This window comes from Gekko japonicus, unplaced genomic scaffold (genome assembly GCF_001447785.1).
Source record: "Gekko japonicus isolate JY-2015 unplaced genomic scaffold, Gekko_japonicus_V1.1 scaffold37, whole genome shotgun sequence".
In the NCBI taxonomy this organism is placed as follows: Eukaryota; Metazoa; Chordata; class Lepidosauria; order Squamata; family Gekkonidae; genus Gekko; species Gekko japonicus.
In genome coordinates, this window is record NW_015171503.1 from 519,466 (window position 1) to 528,725 (window position 9,260).

General features: G+C 48.6%; 1 protein-coding gene across 1 annotated transcript in view; it reads left to right on the plus strand.

The window, feature by feature from the left end:
- The first annotated feature begins 8,964 nt into the window (after positions 1-8,964).
- RANGAP1 (Ran GTPase activating protein 1) overlaps positions 8,965-9,260 on the plus strand; it is a 43,634-nt gene continuing 43,338 nt past the window's right edge. Inside the window, exon 1 of the mRNA XM_015419161.1 lies at positions 8,965-9,060. The gene's annotated coding sequence lies outside the window, so the exon portion shown is untranslated. The remainder of the gene's footprint in view (positions 9,061-9,260) is intronic.

Sequence of the window (9,260 nt, forward strand, 5' to 3'; positions counted from 1 at the left end):
ATCCGTTAATTGCGTTTGTTGAGCAGTAATGCTTGTTGTCACAACTTGCAGCTGCTTTTGTTGTGCAGTAATATTCGCTGTTACAACAGACATCTGTTCTTTAAAGACATTGAGCTGTTCCAGCAGAGGGCGCATGACCTCTGTCATCGCCTTCGTCGTCTCACTGGTCATTTCCGGCTTCGGGAACTCTAGTTTCGCTTTTAAAAGTTTCTCTTTGTCTCTGTCCCTCTTCCCCGCCATCTTTTTCTCGTTTGTTTGCTTTCGCAATAAATTTTAAAGTCTCTGAATATGCGCTTATCTGTATAGCTCGATGGATGAGTACTTCTGGGCACTTCTTGTTTATTCTTCCACTCCCTCCCCTTTCGCTCAACGATTTATGGGCATGGGAGGTGTCCCTCCCACCACTCGCTTCTGCTGTTTCGCCGCTTTGGGTAAGGAGTGTCTTTTCGTTTAAAAATCAGTTCTCATTTGACTCACGTTCATAGTTGGTCTTCCGACCCCTCTTCATTCATCATTTCAAATGCCTGATCTCCTGTGCTTGACCCGGCTAGCTTCACTTGTACCATCAGGTCTCTCAGCTGGACGGACCACTGGAGCAAGGGGGAGCCTCGATTCTCTGGCATTCGGCCAGAGAAGAGGCTACCCCCTCAAAGCTCCTTGGCCAGGTGCCCTTCCCCGGGCTCCTGGGGGGGGGGTTACGAGCCTGCTCACCCCCTTTGCCCGCCAGAGCATGGAGACACCCCCAGGAGGTCCGGGAGGTGAGTCCGTGAGCGTGCCGCCATCAACCGGAAGTCCAACAGATTACCATTTTCTGATCAATTATACATGCTAACTAGATTTGAAGCATTGTATTCTAATTTGAAAACCATTGCCTCTGTGAAATGTGATAATAAGCTAAAAGATGTTTTAGCTCCTGCTATGGAGCCAGACTCCAAGAATCCTTCTTCATATCCCCCTCAAACTAGTGCTATAAATGCATAGAATGATCCTGATGCTATTGTCATTTCAAAGGCCAACAATTCCTCTAGAACCACATATCATAGTTGAGAAGAAGCTCATTAACTGTTGTGTATGAAATAGAATGTATGTTGTATTGAGCTTGAGTCTGACCAAGGTATTGTAAACCGACCTATCAGAACAAGGGAAGTTCTGGAGGGAAGCAAAGTGATTGGTCTTTATGTACAGTTTCTGATTGGATCATATATGACATGTGGGCATGGCTTGTTTAAACAGCCCGGACTGTTTAAAAAGGAGCCTGTTGCTACATTGTTTGTCTCGTTCTGGTTCTTCTGACTTCGTGTTCAATAAAGCTATTATCACTGTTCACCTGCTGCCTCGAGTCTCGTATCTAACAATTGGCGACGAGGATGGGATTATAGAGCGGGTAAGCAGCCCCACTGAACCAACGCCAGGACAGCGGACGACCAAGAAGCCCCTGAGGAACCCAGGGCGGAAGAACGAGACCCAGCTGATCAAGCAGCTGCAGCACTTGTGCCAGTGCCGGCACAGAGAGCAGTGATGGCTGTCAACCCACGGTTCAAGGCATTCGAACCTGACCTCGAGGACTGGGATTCCTACCTGACCAGGTTTGAGTTCCACCTCCAGGCTAACCAGATCGAGGGTGAGGACCAGCAGAAGGTGACGCTCCTCAGCTCCTGTGGAAGGGCTGTCTTCGACGTCGCTCGGTCCCTGGTCACCTCGGCTGAAATCAGAACCGTGTCTCTGGCAAGCGGAAACTTGCAGGGGCATTTTGCACCGCAACCCTTGCAGATCGCTAGCCGGCACGCATTTTACAAGCGGTCCCAGGCCGCGAACGAGACGGTTGCTGAGTACGTATCGGCCTTGTGGAAGGCTGCACGCCCATGCAACTTCACCAACCTAGAGGAAGCGCTCCTCGACAGACTCGTCTGTGGCATGAAGGACGAGAAGCTACAGCAACGATTGTTCGCATGAACGGCTCTCACCTATGCTGTGGCCTACTTGGAGGCTGTCGCTGCTGAGGCCGCTGAGAAGGCAACCCAAAAAGTCCGTCAAAACCTGGTCCCAATCCAACAGGGGGCCAACAAATCTGTACACCACGAATCAACGAGCGAGTCTGATGGTGAGCGTGATGACGTCAACCATTCTTGTACACTGAGGTCCAAGCGGACCCAAGTGAAAACTGCGCCGCGGTGAACCTGTGCCGGATGTGGCGGAGATCACGAGCAGGATCGATGCTGGGTGAAGGACAGGGGCTGTGTTGAGCCATGTGCTGGCTAACGGCAGGGAAGCACCAATTGCATACTACTCTCGGACACTCACCCAAGCCGAGAGGAACTATGCCCAAATTGATAAGGAGGGGTTGGTGCTAGTGGCCAGCGTAAAAACGTTTTATGACTTTCTGTATGGCAGACCGTTCGTAATGGCCACAGACCAAAAGCCCCTCCTTGGGATCTTTGCACCTGACCGCCAGACGCCCAACGTCTTGTCTGTGCGGATGTTGCACTGGACGGTATTTTTATCGGCGTACGATTATGTCCTTGAGCTCCGGCCTGGAAAGAACATGGGGCATGCCTACACCCTCAGCCTCTGCCTCCTGCCAGAACTGGACAATGACCCTGCACCAGCTTTCAAGGTGATGGCCCTCGAGGAACTGGCCAAACCTCTGGTGCACGCGTCGGACGTTGCGACCGCCTCCGCCCGGGACCCCACCATCGTCAGGGTTCTTAACTGGGTGTGGAGTGGGTGGCCGTTAGGGCGCGTTGATGACTGTTTTAAGCCGTTTGCATCATGGCAAAATGAATTGTCTGTGCACCGGGGATGCTTACTCTGGGGAAACAGGGTGGTGGTTCCCCCCAAGCTACGGGACCAAGTATTAGAGGCTCTGCACGAATGTCACCCTGGCATCGTGTGCATGAAGGGACTGGCCAGAGGGTATTTCTGGTGGCTGAAAATCGACGCGGACATAGAGTCCTGAGTTCAGAAATGTAATGAATGCCAGTTGTCCCGGCCTGATCCCCCACATGCACCGGTGACCCAGTGGGAAAAGTGTCACCGCCCCTGGTCCAGGGTTCATGTGGATTTTGCGGGCCCATTCCAGGGCCAGGTTTTCCTCATCATTGTGGACGCTTATTCCAAGTGGCTCGAGGTGGTCCCCACAGCAAAAATGACTGCATTAACGGTCATTAATGTTTTGCGTCATCTATTTGCAACGCATGGGTTGCCAGACACTCTGGTGTCTGACAATGGGACATGATTTACCGCCACTGAGTTTAAAGAATTTTTGGCAACAAACCTCATTGCCCATAGCACGTCCGCACCATTCCACCCGGCAACCAACGGGCAAGCCGAAAGGATGGTGCGGACCACAAAGGAGACTTTGGGCCGTTTGGTGCAGGGAAACTGGGGCCAGAAGGTGGCGTCCTTTCTACTGCACCAACACGTCACGCCGCACTCCGTGATGGGGCGGAGTCCGGTGGAGCTGCTAATGGGTCGACACCTAACCACACTTTTAGACCGTATGCACCCGGATGTAACCTCTGCCAGGCCGCCAAATGGTGAGTCCACTGAACAACCCAGGGTGTTTGTTGAAGGTGAATGTGTTTATGCTAGGAACTACGGAAGCGGGCACAAATGGTTACCAGCCATAGTAACCCATGTCCTAGGGTCCCAACATTACACTGTGAAGGTTAATCATGGTAGAGTGATGAAGCGCCATGTCGATCAGTTGCGCAAGTGGTGGGCTGACTCAGTCCCTGATTCCCTTCCTCAGGTGGCCGACGTACCTGACTCGGACAGTCAGGTAGAGTCTCCAGAGTCCGAACAGACTGAGGGCTTCCAAGCACTGGAACCCCCAGGCATAAAACTGAGTGTCATCTGCATATTGGTGGCAACTCAGCCCAAATCTTCAGATGACCTGTCCCAGCAGCTTTACATAAATGTTAAAAGCAAAGGAGACAAGATGGAACCTAATGGGGCCCTGTAGGCCAGAGGCAACAGGGTGAAACAACAGTCCCCCAGAACCACACTCTAAAACCTACCTCTTTTTTTTTGGCCCCCCGGAGGGGATTTTTTATTGCATTTTTTAATAGACTACCAACTACAACGAAAAATTAGGAGGGGGTAACTACATTAAGGAGAAAGGAAAGAAAACCACTAATAACTAAAACCCCAAGAATAGGAGATCATAACATCAGCTTATATAAATGTTAATATTAAATTGCTAGTATTACTTTGACATAGTCAGTTATGCTAAATTATTTATCTTTTTATCCATTAATTTAACTGTTTAAGAGAATCCCCACAGCATCCACTAATAAAACCAAGATTCTAAGGCACAATTCAGAGTCCTTCAGCCTTCATTTTGTTTTACCTTTTCTCATCCTCAATTGATATGCACGTTTGGGGGCAGTCGCCCCCTTATCGGAAGCAGAGTCCTCGTCGGAAGACACCGAGTCCAATTCGCCACTGGATTTGCTGTCATCTTCTTCCTTAGCGACCTCAGCTGTCTCTCCCAGCTGCAATCTCAGGAACTCACGTGCTTTAAGGACAGAGTCAATCTTTTATTTTGTATTGTGTAGTTTGAAAATGATGTCTTCTGGAATTAACCATCTGTAGGCATTGCTGTTTGTTTATAGAAAAAGGATTAAATCTTTGTATTTCTTTCTCTTTTGCCTTATTTCAAATGAGATATCTTTTAGAATCCTGACGATGTTGTCCCCGATTTTCAAGGGTGTTCCTGTAGTTGGTTTCAGGATTGAATCCCTCACATGCCTCTTCGAGAATCTGACCACTATCTCCCCAGGCAGATTCTTCTTCTTGATATACATGGAATAGGACCTATAGACCACATCCATTTCATTTGCAAGATATTCCACTTTCAAATCTGTAACTGGAGCTAATGCTTCACTCAAGAGTTGCTTTAGATTCTTGTCTTTTAATTCTGGGACCCCTTGAAACCAGAGGACCGGATTTGCTTTCTCCATTTGCAGCTGTAAAAGTTAATATTCTTCTGAAGCTTGTTCTTTTCCAGCTTTTGCACCTTTTTCTTAACTTTTTTTAGTGTTGGTGTCCATTTCCTTCACCTTCTCAGCTGTTTGCTCCGTTATTTTTCAAGTCTCAGTCAGTTGGAGCTGCTGAGTTGCAAGGTTCTGATTTAAAGTTGTCAGCTGTTGTTTGATGTTGGTCATCTGGTCCAGCAGAGGGCACAAGGAATCTGCCAACATTTTAGAGAACTCAGTGACCTCTTCCGGTCGAGGGCTCATGCTCCCTGCTAGTTTCGTTTTTGCTAGTTTGTCTTTCTCTGTCTTCTTCCGCGCCATCTTTATGGATTGTTTACTTTTGTGAAAACTTGCTAAAGTCTCTGAAACTCGCCCATGCGCTTATCCGTGCTCTGGTAAGTCTCTCAAAACAGAGACTTCAACGTTTTTCTTCCGCTCCCCCCTTGGTATATCGTTTTTTAGTTCATGTGCATGGGAGGAGCCCCTCCCCGGCTCGCTTTTCTCGTTGTTCCTGTGGGGGCCTTTCTTTTTAAATTCCCGTTCACTTTAACCCGACTCACAGTTCATTGTTGGTCATACGACCTCGCTCGGAACACGTTTAAAATGCTCTATCTCCGACGCTTGTCCCGGTCAGCGGCTCTAGATCCATATGGACACTCAGTGGCAGGACCGTCGGGGCGGAGGAGCGCCTCAATTCCCCAGCATCGCACTGGTGTAGAGGTCGCCCCTCAAAAGCCACATGGCTAGGAGCCTTTTGCCAAAGCTCCAAGGGATGGCGACCCGTCGCCCCCCTGCTATCCGCTGGTACGCAGATCACATCCCCGGGAGGTCCGGGAGATGCGCCAGCCAGCGTGTCGCCATAAACCGGAAGTCCTCTAAAACTTACCTTTGAAGTGGCACCGAAACAACTGTAGAACTGTGCCTCCCACTCCCAACCATTAAATACAGTTATGACGAACCCCTGTATCTCCCCAACTGACAGATTTTTCCCGCCAGATCTTCAGTTCCCCTCAGTGACTGAGTAGTGTGTATATATTCTTTGTCATAAAAAACTTGACTGCACCACCCTATGTTTAGATATTTAGTTTAGGCTTTTTCTCAGCTCAGGAACTCTACTGAAAATACAGGAGCTGTCCAGTTTTTTTTAACCCTTGAGCAATGGCACTTGAAGCAAATTAAATTTCAAAAACGGAATAAGGATTTTATTAAACAGGCAGGGAATATATAATAGGAATAATCAAGGTTTGAAATTGCTGAGCTTAAAAAATTTCTTATATATATATATATATATATACAAAGTTGAATTCTTAGAACATTCAAGAGAGTGTATTTGTAGTTTTGTTTCAAGGCTTTCAATATCTTTCTTTGAGAAGTACTTTGTTAAGTAAAGTTCAGCACTAACACAGTTCTTATTGATGTTTCTAGATTTCTTCCTTCAGAGTTTCAGATTTTTCTTTAGCTATTACAGCTTCTCACTAACTCCTGAGGTGTCTAAACTTCTCCCCTTTATCACAGACCAGGGTTCTCTTCCTAACCACTTTCACTGGCAGGAAGTTATTCTCCTTTTCCCTAAGGAGCAATAACCCCTTTTACTATTTGGCTTGAATGGGAGTTCACTCTAACTACCCAGACCTTCTGCCAAATCCTTCTCCAGTATCCTTTGTCCATATAAGGCTGTTCTGGAGCTTTTCTGACTGAGAATTTTAAGTTCTCCCTCAGAGCAGTTTTAATATATTTAGACAAAGGGGTTTCTCTTCTTCTTTCTGTAGAACGACTTTTCTGACTATTGCCTGTCAGAAAACACTGACTCTCAAATGTCTTTTCCCTCAGAAGCCAAATCCTCTGGCTACATATCCAGACATTAGTTTTTGAAAGACCAAACACTGAAAGAGAAAATAAAACAGCTGATCTGGAGCGAAAAGAGAAGAAGAAGAGAAGGAGGAAGAGATTGGATTTATACCCCGCCCTTCAGTACCCAAAGGAGTCTCAGAGTGGCTTGCAAACTCCTTTCCCTTCCCCTCCCCACAACAGACACCCTGTGAGGTGGGTGGGGCTGAGAGAACTCTGACACAAACTGCTGTTTTTCAAGGACAGCTGTGCCAGAGCTTGTGACTGACCCAAGGTCACATCAGCAGGTGCAAGTGGAGGAGGGGGGAATCAAACCCGGTTCGCCCAGAGTCCGCACACTTAACCCCTACACCAAACTGGCTCTCTGGAAATACAGGACAGCTCAGCAAGGACTGATGAACCCACCTACATGGGAGGGGGGGCAGAGCTGAGTGGCCGGTGCTGCCACCACTATACCAAGTGGCGACCGTGGGGGTGGGGGTGTCAGTGAGAGTGGGCATGCAGAGCAGCAGTTTGCCGATGAAGGGACAGGGCCAGCAGGGAAGAGAGGAGGAGGAGGAGGAAAGCTAGTGCATGGATTGGGGGGCAAATGGGCTGTTTTGTGCAAGCCTCTTAAAGGGGAAAGACATCCTGACATCGGAAGCCAGTGGAGGAGCAGAGGGGGAAAAGGGCATCCCTGTTGCTGCCACACATCTGAACAGCCACGGAGCGAGGAGGCAGACTGTATGTCAGAGAGGGTGGGGGATAGTGACCTCCCTTCTCCCCCCACTTCTTCTCAGCCTGTGAAGGGAAAGGTGTCATGGGAGGACAAAAACCTTGGAGGTTTCGGAAACAGCCTCTCCATCAGGCCTTCCCCTCAGCCCCACCGCTTCTGTGGGAAATGCAGGAGGCATGAGAACTGGTGGTGGTGGGATCTGGAAGAGCCAGGTTCAGATCCCCCTCCTTCTGAGCCAGGATGCTGTTGTCTGGGTCACTTGGGGCCAGTCACTCAGCCTGGACCACCTCAAAATAAGACTGAGACTTTTTGCTGATATTTTGACATATTTATTGCTGTACAACTGTTGACCTTATAACCTTAGCTTGTTATTTAGTTTTGTATTGCATATTTTAAAACATCTTCGTGTTACATGTTAATTTGCTGTCTATAAGTTTGAACCTTACCTTCCTTCCAATGTACTTGAAAAAGTGTGCATGCACACGAAAGCCCATACCTTGAATAAAACTTTGTTGGTCTTAAAGGTACCACAACATGGCTGACCACCTGGATCTTAAAAACATCTTCATCATGTTATATGTTAATTTGCTGTTCAGCCCGTCTATAAGTTTGAATCTTACCTTCCATTCCAGTGTAATTGAAAAAGTGTGCGTGCACAGGAAAGCTCATACACTGAATAAAACTTGGTTGGTCTTAAAGGTGCCACTGGACTCTAAATTTGTTCAACTTAAGGGCAGAAATCCCAAAAGTGCAAGACCCTCTGAGATACAGCAATAAAGACCTGCTGAATTTCCACCAGCCACACAACTCTAAAGGCAAAGACGTTTTGTGGGAAAATAAAGTTATGGTTGCCAACCTCCAGGTGGGACCTGGAGGCTTCCTGGAATTATATACTTTGGTCTCCAGACGACAGAGATCAGTCACCCTGCAGAAAATGGCTGCTTTGTAGGGTGATCTCTATGACATTAGACCCTGCCGAGGTCCCTGTGTTCCCCGAACCACACCCAGGAATTTCACAATATCCAGGAATTTCACGACCTGAAGTTAATAACTCTAGTTTACAGGCGTCAACCCTACTAGAAAACACTGGTCGTAACCACGTCCCTTGCATGCCTTGCTACTTCATCTCCTAGCAACAAGTGTGATGAACAGAGACGTTCCTTAACGAAGTTCAACCTCACGCCAAAAAAACCGATTCACAGAAAACTACAACTCCCACCATGCCTCGCGGCAAAAAACCCGCGGCGCTAGACGCGAAATTGTTATCCCCTCTCCATGTCCGGTGTCTGTAACTGCCATGGCCTACATTGCCTCGGAGGGGTTGGGAGGCGCATGTGAGGGGAAACAAAGCGCCTGCGCAGCCGCAAGAGACGGAGAGACTGAAGAGCGAATCACAGCGTCGGAAACAAAACAGCCGGCTTTCAAATCCTCCGCCTCCCGTAGCGCCATCATCCTTGGCAGTTGAGGCGGCGGCGGCAAGTAGCTGCAACGTGCAGGTGGAACGCAGACCCTGGGCAGGTGAGTGGCCGTGAGTTGTTGAAGGTGTCGCGCTCACAACTGAGGGTGGTGGATTGGTTTGGTGTATCCCCCAGCCTTTGGCACCATAGTGAAATGGGCATGGGTGGGTTCGCTGTCTGTGATCAGGTCGCCGCCTGCCACGCTTAACCCCCCCCCCCCCACCGCCTAACGTGTGTGAGGCAGCGGGGCGGGATGGCCGT